General features: G+C 39.1%; 1 long non-coding RNA gene across 1 annotated transcript; it reads left to right on the top strand.

Moving 5' to 3' along the window:
- The first annotated feature begins 1,296 nt into the window (after positions 1-1,296).
- On the top strand, positions 1,297-3,337 carry LOC144987793 (uncharacterized). Its single transcript, XR_013651459.1, has 2 exons — positions 1,297-2,346; positions 2,971-3,337. It is a non-coding gene; the product is annotated as an uncharacterized LOC144987793 (long non-coding RNA).
- The last annotated feature ends 10,070 nt before the right edge of the window (positions 3,338-13,407 follow it).

Here is a 13,407-nt window from a genome sequence, read left to right as displayed (position 1 = left end):
GCCTCACCTTGGATTGCGCAATACCTATGCAGTCAGACGGTGCTGCTGTCTCTCTGTATGTCGGTTCAATCACTTGTACTATATGAGCTGAGTTTACATAATTTAGCAGATATATTTGATGCACAGTGCTTGTTTTTATAAATAACTGTATGTGAGGGACGTGTTTCTTGTGCTGAGCGCTAAACGCCGGCGAAAAAGCCGCTGGGTGAGGCCAGCAGTTCTCGTGCCTCATGTTAGGGGGCGCCGGTGAGCCCTGAGATTATGACGCTAAAAAACAATAGAATAAGTGATAGCAAGCGGCAAGTCATTTTCTTCAGAAGGAGCGGCATATGGACTTTATTTACAAGTAAAGGTAAGATGATAATAACGTTTGTGCTTTTTTCTATGCTGCAGTTTGTATATGAAAAAAAATATGTTGAGATTATATTTTAAACAAAACACGTCAACTGTTGTCAATCAAATGGTGAATAAGTTACTCAGTATGGTTCATATGTTTGTAAATCTGACTGATGACGTCAGTGCCTCACCAGCCATTAACCTCACCGCACGTCACTGTTGTACATATAAATCAGTTTTTCATTCAAAAGTGTCAAAATAGCATTTTTAGCTCCAAATAGCACTGTTTGGACTTCTCTACTTAAAAGGTGACAAGAAATAACACTTTCCTCACTTCTAAGTGCATTTTGTAAAAAAAACAGTTTTTCATCAAAAAGTGTCAAAAAAGCATTTTCAGCTCCAAATTGCACTGTTTGGACTTCTCCAGTGACTTGGTGACAAGATATAACACGTTCAACTGCAAATGAGAACTTTGACTTTTGAGTGCATTTTGGCCACAATTAAACAGTTTTTCATTCAAAAGTGTCAAAAAGGCGTTTTCAGCTCCAAATAGTACTGTTTGGACTTCTGTACTTATAAGGTGACAAGACACAAGACGTTGTTCAACTGCAAATGAGAACTTTGACTTTTGAGTGCATTTTGGCCACAAAAAATAGTGTTTCATTCAAAAGTGTCAAAAATGCGTTTTCAGCTCCAAATTGCACATTTACGACTTCCCCCTTTAAAGGTGACAAGAAATAACACTTTCCTCACTTTTGAGTGCATTTTGGCCACAATTAAACAGTTTTTCATTCAAAAGTGTCGAAAAAGCGTTTTCAGCTCCAAATTGCACTGTTTGGACTTCTCCAGTGACTTGGTGACAAGATATAAGACGTTGTTCAACTGCAAATGAGAACTTTGACTTTTGAGTGCATTTTGGCCACAATTAAACAGTTTTTCATTCAAAAGTGTCAAAAAGGCGTTTTCAGCTCCAAATAGTACTGTTTGGACTTCTGCACTTATAAGGTGACAAGACACAAGACGTTGTTCAACTGCAAATGAGAACTTTGACTTTTGAGTGCATTTTGGCCACAAAAAATAGTGTTTCATTCAAAAGTGTCAAAAATGCGTTTTCTACGGTGGCCCTGAAGTGCAAAGCATTCAACAAATCACTCGATACAAAAACATTTTTAAGATCACAGCAACAATTTAAAAAGCGTATTACATTTTAGAAAACAAAACAAAATTTCAGAAACCAAAACATAAAAAAGAAAAAAAAGAAAAAAAGATTTCAGAAAACAAAATTAATTTCCAGGAAAAAAAAGAAATTTTACAAAATGAAAACATTTCAGAAAAAAAATTAATTTCCAGAAAACAAAATGAAATAAAAAAAATGAAAACATTTCAGAAAAACAAAATGAAATATTAAAAAATGAAAAACATTTCAGAAAAAAAATGAAATATTAAAAAATGAAAAACATTTCAGAACACAGAATGAATTTCCAGAAAACAAAACGAAATCTTCAAAAATGAAAAACATTTCCAAACCGGAAGAAGCAGGTACTATGGGACAACGCTGATTGGATGATGATGTTTGTCAATCATTTGAACTGAAAAGTATTTTAAATGAAGCGACGACGGGTTTTATCGTCCAAACAACAATGTACCATGATAATTCCCGTATTTCCCATTTACATATTAAATCAAAAATGCAGCAAACAGATAATGAAGGTTTCAATTATTTTTTGAATATTTCGTCTGAAGCAGAACGGTCACCCGGAAGTAGTTTGTGTGGATGACGTCCGTTCTGCAGGTAAACAAAGAAAGGGACGGTAAAACGTTAACATAAACGTTAATCTTTGAATATTTAGCGGATGTGATGACAGAACGCACGCAGAAATATCAACACCAACCAGGTTTACAAATGTTTCAAAATGTCGTGAGAGGATTCTGTCTGAAGCAGCAGCTGCGAAGAAACGGGTGTTAAGACGGCGCACATCAGGAAATGCAGTCCCGCCATCCACAGATAAGGTATGGAGGCACATTTGTTTGATCTAATAAATGTAGCGTTAAACGTGATTTCTAGGTGGGTGTTTACAGACAGATCCAAGATCCTTCAGTCATACGTTAATGACAGGTTACCTCATCAGCTGGAGAGGGGGGGTCACGTGGGCAGGATTCTCAGACAGGTGTACCAGCCGCATAATCAGCTAAGCTGTCAGGTAAACTGCAGCAGTTTGTGTCTCAGAATAACATTTATGAATGCTTCTTATTCACACTATTAAGATCTGTGACTTTAGAGTGTGTCAGTGCACAGAAACATGACAGTAAATGACTGGATGTGCACATCATCAGACACGTCCAGGTGTGTAACTAAAGGTGGCAAAGTCTGTAGTGTAAAATAAATCTTTAAAAAAAACGTTTTAGTCTTTCAGGCAGAGGAGGAATACCAAATTGTTTTAGAATGTATTTTTTATAAGACTGAAATAATGTATTTTATTCTGAGTTTGGTGTTTTGACCCCTCCCTAATGAATTTCTGGTTTAACCCATTTTCTCCTCATTTTGATGAACTCAACTTTTTCCTGAATGAAAGATGAACGGCAGCTGATGTTTTTCTGTCAGGGATTTTTAATTTATTAATTTATCTCTGTCAGGGATTTCAATGGAGCTGGAGTCCAGGGCAGAGGAAGCTGCAAGCATGTACGAGCAGGAACTGGCGTTTCTTACCTGTGCATCTTCCTCTGGATGTGATGCTGAGCAGCAATGTGGACAAACCTTCCCTGACATGACTCTTTTTGATATAGTTGTTAAGCACAAACAGACTTTTCCCAGATGCATTTTTTCCTCTAATAAATGTGACTGACAGGTACGCTGAGTAAATGCTGAATGTAAGCGCAACATTTGATTGACTGCATGAAGAAGCCCTTAAAGGAAAATCCACAACTGTTTCTTTGTTTCTGTTACTGAATAACGTATTCATGTTAAGTTTTCAATAAATATACTGCATTGCTATGAAACAAATTTGTTTATTTTCATATCCATTATTACAATCCTCACGTCAGCATTCAGTTTTTTCATTGACAAAAAAACATTTCTAAACAACAGCTTTGAAAATCAAACATCAACTTTGTTAATAAAGCTTTAAAACCTAAAATGGTAAACATGGAAAAACTCCTAAATGAAGCAAGCCTAATATTGTCATGGTTTGAGTTTCTTTTGTATTGGTTTTTGCTTTCTGTCTTGTTCTGTCATGGTTAAGTTCTGTTTCCTGTTTTATTTTGAAAGGTTTCCTGTCTTGTCTTGTGTCGTGAGTTTTACTTCCTTTGGTCCCCATCTGCCCTGATTGTGTTCACCTGTGTCTTGTCTGCCCTGTCTGTATATAAGTTCTGTCTCTGCCTTCCTCGTGTGCTGGTCCATTAACTTCTGGTCGTGTGTTTAATGTCTTCATGTGTCTTCGTCTGTTCATGCCAAGTTTCATGCCACGCCACAGTGAGTTTTGCTTTGTCATCCTGCTCTGCAGCGCTTTTTGTTATTATTAAATCCCTTGCCCTTGAACCCGTTTGCCTCCCGTCTCTGCGCCTGGGTCCTACCGGCTCTCGAGCCACCCCTCACATGACAGAATGGACCAGCCTTATTTCTTGGACCCAGCAGAGCGGGACATGCAGCTTTTGGAGGCCTACTGCCTCGAAGCAGAGAGGACCAGGTCCTATTGGGACTTTGACATGCTCCGGTTTTTCACTCCTGCTATGGAAGGGAGCCGTCTTGACTGGAGAGGGAGCCGTCTTGCCCTGAGGGGGGGTCGTCGCCGTCGTCCCCGCCGTCCCCCACAGCCACGTTCAGTGGTGGTCCCGGACGCACCACAGCCACGTTCAGTGGTGGTCCCGGACGCACCACAGCCACGTTCAGTGGTGGTCCCGGACGCACCACAGCCACGCTCAGTGGTGGTCCCGGACGCACCACAGCCACGTTCAGTGGTGGTCCTGGACGCACCCCGACCCGTCCCAGCTCCCAGGGGGGTGCCGCCTGCACCCCGACCCGTCCCGGCTCCCAGGGGGGTGCCGCCTGCGCCCCGACCCGTTCCAGCTTCCAGGGGGGTTCCGCCTGCGCCCCGACCCGTTCCAGCTCCCAGGGGGGTGCCGCCTGAACCCCAACCGGTCCCTGCTTCCACTGGCACGCCCGACCCGCCAGAGCCTGACTGCTGGCCCGACCCGCCAGAGCCTGACTGCTGGCCCGACCCGCCAGAGCCTGACTGCTGGCCCGACCCGCCAGAGCCTGACTGCTGGCCCGACCCGCCAGAGCCTGACTCCACGCCTGACGACTCCACGCCTGACGACTCCACGCCTGACGACTCCACGCCTGACGACTCCACGCCTGACGACTCCACGCCTGACGACTCCACGCCTGACGACTCCACGCCTGACGACTCCACGCCTGACGACTCCACGCCTGACGACTCCACGCCTGACGACTCCACGGATCTCATGCCGGACCTGCCACGCCGGACCGCCCGGCCCCCCGGCCGTCCTCCGGACCTGCCACGCCGGACCGCCCGGCCCCCCGGCCGTCCTCCGGACCTGCCTCGCCGGACCGCCCGGCCCCCCGGCCGTCCTCCGGACCTGCCTCGCCGGACGGCGCGGAACCCCGGCCGTCCTCCGGACCTGCCTCGCCGGACGGCGCGGAACCCCGGCCGTCCTCCGGACCTGCCTCGCCGGACGGCGCGGAACCCCGGCCGTCCTCCGGACCTGCCTCGCCGGACGGCGCGGAACCCCGGCCGTCCTCCGGACCTGCCTCGCCGGACGGCGCGGAACCCCGGCCGTCCTCCGGACCTGCCTCGCCGGACGGCTCGGAACCCCGGCCGTCCGCCTGACTCCTTGGACTCTTATGCCCGTCGAGGTTTGACCTCCGGGGCCCCCCCCTCAGTTGACTTTGGGAACCTCGGAGCGGTTCCTTGAGGGGGGGGTACTGTCATGGTTTGAGTTTCTTTTGTATTGGTTTTTGCTTTCTGTCTTGTTCTGTCATGGTTAAGTTCTGTTTCCTGTTTTATTTTGAAAGGTTTCCTGTCTTGTCTTGTGTCGTGAGTTTTACTTCCTTTGGTCCCCATCTGCCCTGATTGTGTTCACCTGTGTCTTGTCTGCCCTGTCTGTATATAAGTTCTGTCTCTGCCTTCCTCGTGTGCTGGTCCATTAACTTCTGGTCGTGTGTTTAATGTCTTCATGTGTCTTCGTCTGTTCATGCCAAGTTTCATGCCACGCCACAGTGAGTTTTGCTTTGTCATCCTGCTCTGCAGCGCTTTTTGTTATTATTAAATCCCTTGCCCTTGAACCCGTTTGCCTCCCGTCTCTGCGCCTGGGTCCTACCGGCTCTCGAGCCACCCCTCACATGACAAATATGAACATTTTAAACTGGAGTTTTGCTTAAAGGAACATTAAGTTGTTTGGAGTTGTACAAGTGTTTGATGCGATTCCTCAGATGTGATTTCCAGATCATCAGCCCGACGCTAAAGCCAGGAATTGTGCTTCGTTTTTCACTCCCCACTGCATCATTTACAACTAATCAGGCTTATGCAGCAGGTTAAAGACTTTTTTTAAAGGACCTGCAATTTAAAAAAAAAAATTAGATATTAAGGTTAAATAATATTTATTGATTACATTTCACATAAATCATGGTGACTTGCCTGTACACTGCACAATGATATGAATGACTTTATTCTTTTTGTATTCCCATGTAGAGCTGCCATCTGTTCTTCTGCAGCACAAACCTTTCTGGAACTTCGCTTTGAGTAACTTCACCTGCAGAAATATCACATGTTAATTCAATTAAGTATTTTATAAACTTTTAAAGTTCATTTTTAAGTTTCAGTATATGTGTATATGCACGGTTCAAAAATATACAATGCACTTAAATATTATTTCCCATAAGAACTTGTTTACTGATTTCAGTCTTAAAGTCGATTTTTAGCAACACTGATGCCATATAATTACTGTAATTACTGTATAAATCACAGAATCAGGCTGGCTCGGAGCTTTTTCTCTCATGTTGTCACCGAAAACGGGAACGGCTATCATGTGAAGACGGTTCGTCTCCATCGGGTTCCTTTTGCGCATGCGCAAGATAAAAATAAATTATCTTTTCAAAGCAGCACTTTAACATCCTAAAATTAACATCCTTAGAGACATGTGACTGACAAAAGAAAAGATCACAGAATTGATTCTTACCTAAAGATGATTGACAGCGTGAACCTCGCAGCCGTAGACATTAGCGCACAGCGTTCAAGGTAAAAGTGCTCACAAACTACTTCCGGGTGACCGTGTGTCAGGCGAAATGTTAAAAAAATAATTTTAAAGTTCATTAACAGTTTGCTGCATTTTTTATTTGATATGTAAATGGGAAATACGTGGATTATTATAGTAAATTGTTGTTTGGACGATAAAACCCGTCATCGCTTCATTTAAAATACTTTTCAGTTCAAATGATTGACAAAAATCATCATCCAATCAGCGTTGTCCCATAGTACCTGCCTCTTCCGGTTTGGAAATGTTTTTCATTTTTGAAGATTTCGTTTTGTTTTCTGGAATTTTTTTTTTTCTGAAATGTTTTTCATTTTTTAATATTTCATTTTTTTTCTGAAATGTTTTTCATTTTTTAATATTTCATTTTTTTTCTGGAATTTTTTTTTTTCTGAAATGTTTTTCATTTTTTAATATTTAATTTTTTTTCTGGATTTTTTTTTTTCTGAAATGTTTTCATTTTTTAATATTTTTTTTTTTTCCTGGAAATTAATTTTGTTTTCTGAAATGGTTTTTTTTTTGTCATTTTTGTTTTTCAAGTTTTGGTTTCTGAAATTTTGTTTTGTTTTCTAAAATGTAATGCTGCTTTTTAAATTTTTTTTTTTTTTTTAATTGTTGTTGTGATCTTAAAAATGTTTTTGTATCGAGTGATTTGTTGAATGCTTTGCACTTCAGGGCCACCGTAGTTTTCAGCTCCAAATTGCACATTTACGACTTCCCCACTTACAAGGTGACAAGAAATAACACTTTCCTCACTTTTGAGTGCATTTTGGCCACAATTAAACAGTTTTTCATTCAAAAGTGTCAAAAAAGCGTTTTCAGCTCCAAATTGCACTGTTTGGACTTCTCCAGTGACTTGGTGACAAGATATAAGACGTTCTTCAACTGCAAATGAGAACTTTGACTTTTGAGTGCATTTTGGCCACAATAAACAGTTTTTCATTCAAAAGTGTCAAAAAAGCGTTTTCAGCTCCAAATAGCACTGTTTGGACTTCTGCACTTATAAGGTGACAAGAAGTAAGACGTTGTTCAACTGCAAATGAGAACTTTGACTTTTGAGTGCATTTTGGCCACAAAAAACAGTTTTTCATTCAAAAGTGTCAAAGAAGCGTTTTAAGCTATAAACAGAACTGTTTGTTCTTCTCCACTTACACGGTGACAGGAAACAACACTTTCTTCACTTTTGAGTGCATTTTGTACATATAAATCAGTTTTTCATTCAAAAGTGTCAAAATAGCGTTTTTAGCTCCAAATAGCACTGTTTGGATTTCTCTACTTAAAAGGTGACAAGAAATAACACTTTCCTCACTTCTAAGTGCATTTTGTACAAAAAAACAGTTTTTCATTCAAAAGTGTCAAAAAAGCGTTTTCAGCTCCAAATTGCACTGTTTGGACTTCTCCAGTGACTTGGTGACAAGATATAACACGTTCAACTGCAAATGAGAACTTTGACTTTTGAGTGCATTTTGGCCACAATAAACAGTTTTTCATTCAAAAGTGTCAAAAAAGCGTTTTCAGCTCCAAATAGCACTGTTTGGACTTCTGCACTTATAAGGTGACAAGAAGTAAGACGTTGTTCAACTGCAAATGAGAACTTTGACTTTTGAGTGCATTTTGGCCACAAAAAACAGTTTTTCATTCAAAAGTGTCAGAAATGCATTTTTTTAGCTATAAACAGAACTGTTTGTTCTTCTCCACTTACACAGTGACAGGAAACAACACTTTCTTCACTTTTGAGTGCATTTTGTACATATAAATCAGTTTTTCATTCAAAAGTGTCAAAATAGCGTTTTTAGCTCCAAATAGCACTGTTTGGATTTCTCTACTTAAAAGGTGACAAGAAATAACACTTTCCTCACTTCTAAGAGCATTTTGTACAAAAAAACAGTTTTTCATTCAAAAGTGTCAAAAAAGCGTTTTCAGCTCCAAATTGCACTGTTTGGACTTCTCCAGTGACTTGGTGACAAGATATAAGACGTTCAACTGCAAATGAGAACTTTGACTTTTGAGTGCATTTTGGCCACAATAAACAGTTTTTCATTCAAAAGTGTCAAAAAAGCGTTTTCAGCTCCAAATAGCACTGTTTGGACTTCTGCACTTATAAGGTGACAAGAAGTAAGACGTTGTTCAACTGCAAATGAGAACTTTGACTTTTGAGTGCATTTTGGCCACAAAAAACAGTGTTTCATTCAAAAGTGTCAAACATGCGTTTTCAGCTCTAAACAGCACTGTTTGGACTTCTTCACTTACAAGGTGACAATAATTAACACGTTCTTCAACTGCAAATGAGAACTTTGACTTTTGAGTGCATTTTGGCCACAAAAAACAGTTTTTCATTCAAAAGTGTCAGAAATGCATTTTAAGCTATAAACAGAACTGTTTGTTCTTCTCCACTTACACGGTGACAGGAAACAACACTTTCTTCACTTTTGAGTGCATTTTGTACATATAAATCAGTTTTTCATTCAAAAGTGTCAAAATAGCGTTTTTAGCTCCAAATAGCACTGTTTGGACTTCTCTACTTAAAAGGTGACAAGAAATAACACTTTCCTCACTTCTAAGTGCATTTTGTACAAAAAAACAGTTTTTCATCAAAAAGTGTCAAAAAAGCATTTTCAGCTCCAAATTGCACTGTTTGGACTTCTCCAGTGACTTGGTGACAAGATATAACACGTTCAACTGCAAATGAGAACTTTGACTTTTGAGTGCATTTTGTACATAAAAATCAGTTTTTCATTCAAAAGTGTCAAAAATGCGTTTTCAGCTCCAAATTGCACTGTTACGACTTCCCCACTTACAAGGTGACAAGAAATAACACTTTCTTCACTTTTGAGTGCATTTTGTACATATAAATCAGTTTTTCATTCAAAAGTGTCAAAATAGCGTTTTTAGCTCCAAATAGCACTGTTTGGACTTCTCTACTTACAAGGTGACAAGAAATAACACTTTCCTCACTTCTAAGTGCATTTTGTACAAAAAACGGTTTTTCATCAAAAAGTGTCAAAAAAGCATTTTCAGCTCCAAATTGCACTGTTTGGACTTCTCCAGTGACTTGGTGACAAGATATAACACGTTCAACTGCAAATGAGAACTTTGACTTTTGAGTGCATTTTGTACATAAAAATCAGTTTTTCATTCAAAAGTGTCAAAAATGCGTTTTCAGCTCTAAACAGCACTGTTTGGACTTCTGCACTTATAAGGTGACAAGAAATAAGACGTTGTTCAACTGCAAATGAGAACTTTGACTTTTGAGTGCATTTTGGCCACAATAAACAGTTTTTCATTCAAAAGTGTCAAAAAAGCGTTTTCAGCTCCAAATTGCACTGTTACGACTTCCCCACTTACAAGGTGACAAGAAATAACACTTTCTTCACTTTTGAGTGCATTTTGTACATATAAATCAGTTTTTCATTCAAAAGTGTCAAAAATGCGTTTTCAGCTCTAAACAGCACTGTTTGGACTTCTGCACTTATAAGGTGACAAGAATTAACACGTTCTTTAACTGCAAATGAAAACTTTGACTTTTGAGTGCATTTTGGCCACAAAAAACAGTTTTTCATTCAAAAGTGTCAAAAAAGCGTTTTCAGCTCTAAACAGCACTGTTTGGACTTTTTCACTTACAAGGTGACAATAAATAACACGTTCTTCAACTGCAAATGAGAACTTTGACTTTTGAGTGCATTTTGGCCACAAAAAACAGTTTTTCATTCAAAAGTGTCAGAAATGTATTTTAAGCTATAAACAGAACTGTTTGTTCTTCTCCACTTACACGGTGACAGGAAACAACACTTTCTTCACTTTTGAGTGCATTTTGTACATATAAATCAGTTTTTCATTCAAAAGTGTCAATATAGCGTTTTTAGCTCCAAATAGCACTGTTTGGACTTCTCTACTTAAAAGGTGACAAGAAATAACACTTTCCTCACTTCTAAGTGCATTTTGTACAAAAAAACAGTTTTTCATTCAAAAGTGTCAAAAAAGCGTTTTCAGCTCCAAATTGCACTGTTTGGACTTCTCCAGTGACTTGGTGACAAGATATAAGACGTTCTTCAACTGCAAATGAGAACTTTGACTTTTGAGTGCATTTTGGCCACAATAAACAGTTTTTCATTCAAAAGTGTCAAAAAAGCGTTTTTAGCTCCAAATAGCACTGTTTGGACTTCTCTACTTAAAAGGTGACAAGAAATAACACTTTCCTCACTTCTAAGTGCATTTTGTACAAAAAAACAGTTTTTCATTCAAAAGTGTCAAAAAAGCGTTTTCAGCTCCAAATTGCACTGTTTGGACTTCTCCAGTGACTTGGTGACAAGATATAAGACGTTCTTCAACTGCAAATGAGAACTTTGACTTTTGAGTGCATTTTGGCCACAATAAACAGTTTTTCATTCAAAAGTGTCAAAAAAGCGTTTTCAGCTCCAAATAGCACTGTTTGGACTTCTGCACTTATAAGGTGACAAGAAGTAAGACGTTGTTCAACTGCAAATGAGAACTTTGACTTTTGAGTGCATTTTGGCCACAAAAAACAGTGTTTCATTCAAAAGTGTCAAAAATGCATTTTAAGCTATAAACAGAACTGTTTGTTCTTCTCCACTTACACGGTGACAGGAAACAACACTTCACTTTTGAGTGCATTTTGTACATATAAATCAGTTTTTCATTCAAAAGTGTCAAAATAGCGTTTTTATCTCCAAATAGCACTGTTTGGACTTCTCTACTTAAAAGGTGACAAGAAATAACACTTTCCTCACTTATAAGTGCATTTTGTACAAAAAAACAGTTTTTCATCAAAAAGTGTCAAAAAGGCATTTTCAGCTCCAAATTGCACTGTTAGGAATTCTCCAGTGACTTGGTGACAAGATATAACACGTTCAACTGCAAATGAGAACTTTGACTTTTGAGTGCATTTTGGCCACATAAAACAGTGTTTCATTCAAAAGTGTCAAAAATGTGTTTTCAGCTCTAAACAGCACTGTTTGGACTTCTTCACTTACAAGGTGACAATAATTAACACGTTCTTCAACTGCAAATGAGAACTTTGACTTTTGAGTGCATTTTGGCCACAAAAAACAGTTTTTCATTCAAAAGTGTCAGAAATGCATTTTAAGCTATAAACAGAACTGTTTGTTCTTCTCCACTTACACGGTGACAGGAAACAACACTTTCTTCACTTTTGAGTGCATTTTGTACATATAAATCAGTTTTTCATTCAAAAGTGTCAAAATAGCGTTTTTAGCTCCAAATAGCACTGTTTGGACTTCTCTACTTAAAAGGTGACAAGAAATAACACTTTCCTCACTTATAAGTGCATTTTGTACAAAAAAACAGTTTTTCATCAAAAAGTGTCAAAAAAGCATTTTCAGCTCCAAATTGCACTGTTTGGACTTCTCCAGTGACTTGGTGACAAGATATAACACGTTCAACTGCAAATGAGAACTTTGACTTTTGAGTGCATTTTGGCCACAATAAACAGTTTTTCATTCAAAAGTGTCAAAAAAGCGTTTTCAGCTCCAAATAGCACTGTTTGGACTTCTGCACTTATAAGGTGACAAGAAGTAAGACGTTGTTCAACTGCAAATGATAACTTTGACTTTTGAGTGCATCTTGGCCACAAAAAACAGTGTTTCATTCAAAAGTGTCAAAAATGCGTTTTCAGCTCTAAACAGCTCTTTTTTCAGCTCTTGACACTTTTGAATGAAACACTGTTTTATGTGGCCAAAATGCACTCAAAAGTCAAAGTTCTCATTTGCAGTTGAACGTGTTATATCTTGTCACCTTGTAAGTGAAGGACTTCTTCACTTACAAGGTGACAATAATTGACACGTTCTTCAACTGCAAATGAGAACTTTGACTTTTGAGTGCATTTTGGCCACAAAAAACAGTTTTTCATTCAAAAATGTCAGAAATGCATTTTAAGCTATAAACAGAACTGTTTGTTCTTCTCCACTTACACGGTGACAGGAAACAACACTTTCTTCACATTTGAGTGCATTTTGTACATATAAATCAGTTTTTCATTCAAAAGTGTCAAAATAGCGTTTTTAGCTCCAAATAGCACTGTTTGGACTTCTCTACTTAAAAGGTGACAAGAAATAACACTTTCCTCACTTCTAAGTGCATTTTGTACAAAAAAAACAGTTTTTCATTCAAAAGTGTCAAAAAAGCGTTTTCAGCTCCAAATTGCACTGTTTGGACTTCTCCAGTGACTTGGTGACAAGATATAAGACGTTCTTCAACTGCAAATGAGAACTTTGACTTTTGAGTGCATTTTGGCCACAATAAACAGTTTTTCATTCAAAAGTGTCAAAAAAGCGTTTTCAGCTCCAAATAGCACTGTTTGGACTTCTCTACTTAAAAGGTGACAAGAAATAACACTTTCCTCACTTCTAAGTGCATTTTGTACAAAAAAACAGTTTTTCATTCAAAAGTGTCAAAAAAGCGTTTTCAGCTCCAAATTGCACTGTTTGGACTTCTCCAGTGACTTTGTGACAAGATATAAGACGTTCTTCAACTGCAAATGAGAACTTTGACTTTTGAGTGCATTTTGGCCACAATAAACAGTTTTTCATTCAAAAGTGTCAAAAAAGCGTTTTCAGCTCCAAATAGCACTGTTTGGACTTCTGCACTTATAAGGTGACAAGAAGTAAGACGTTGTTCAACTGCAAATGAGAACTTTGACTTTTGAGTGCATTTTGGCCACAAAAAACAGTGTTTCATTCAAAAGTGTCAAAAATGCATTTTAAGCTATAAACAGAACTGTTTGTTCTTCTCCACTTACACGGTGACAGGAAACAACGCTTCACTTTT

The sequence above is a fragment of the Oryzias latipes genome, chromosome 19 (genome assembly GCF_053564925.1).
Source record: "Oryzias latipes strain Hd-rR chromosome 19, Olatipes_Hd-rR_3.1".
In the NCBI taxonomy this organism is placed as follows: Eukaryota; Metazoa; Chordata; class Actinopteri; order Beloniformes; family Adrianichthyidae; genus Oryzias; species Oryzias latipes.
The sequence above is the reverse complement of the archived record's forward strand: the minus strand, read 5'-3'. Positions and strand labels throughout refer to the sequence as shown.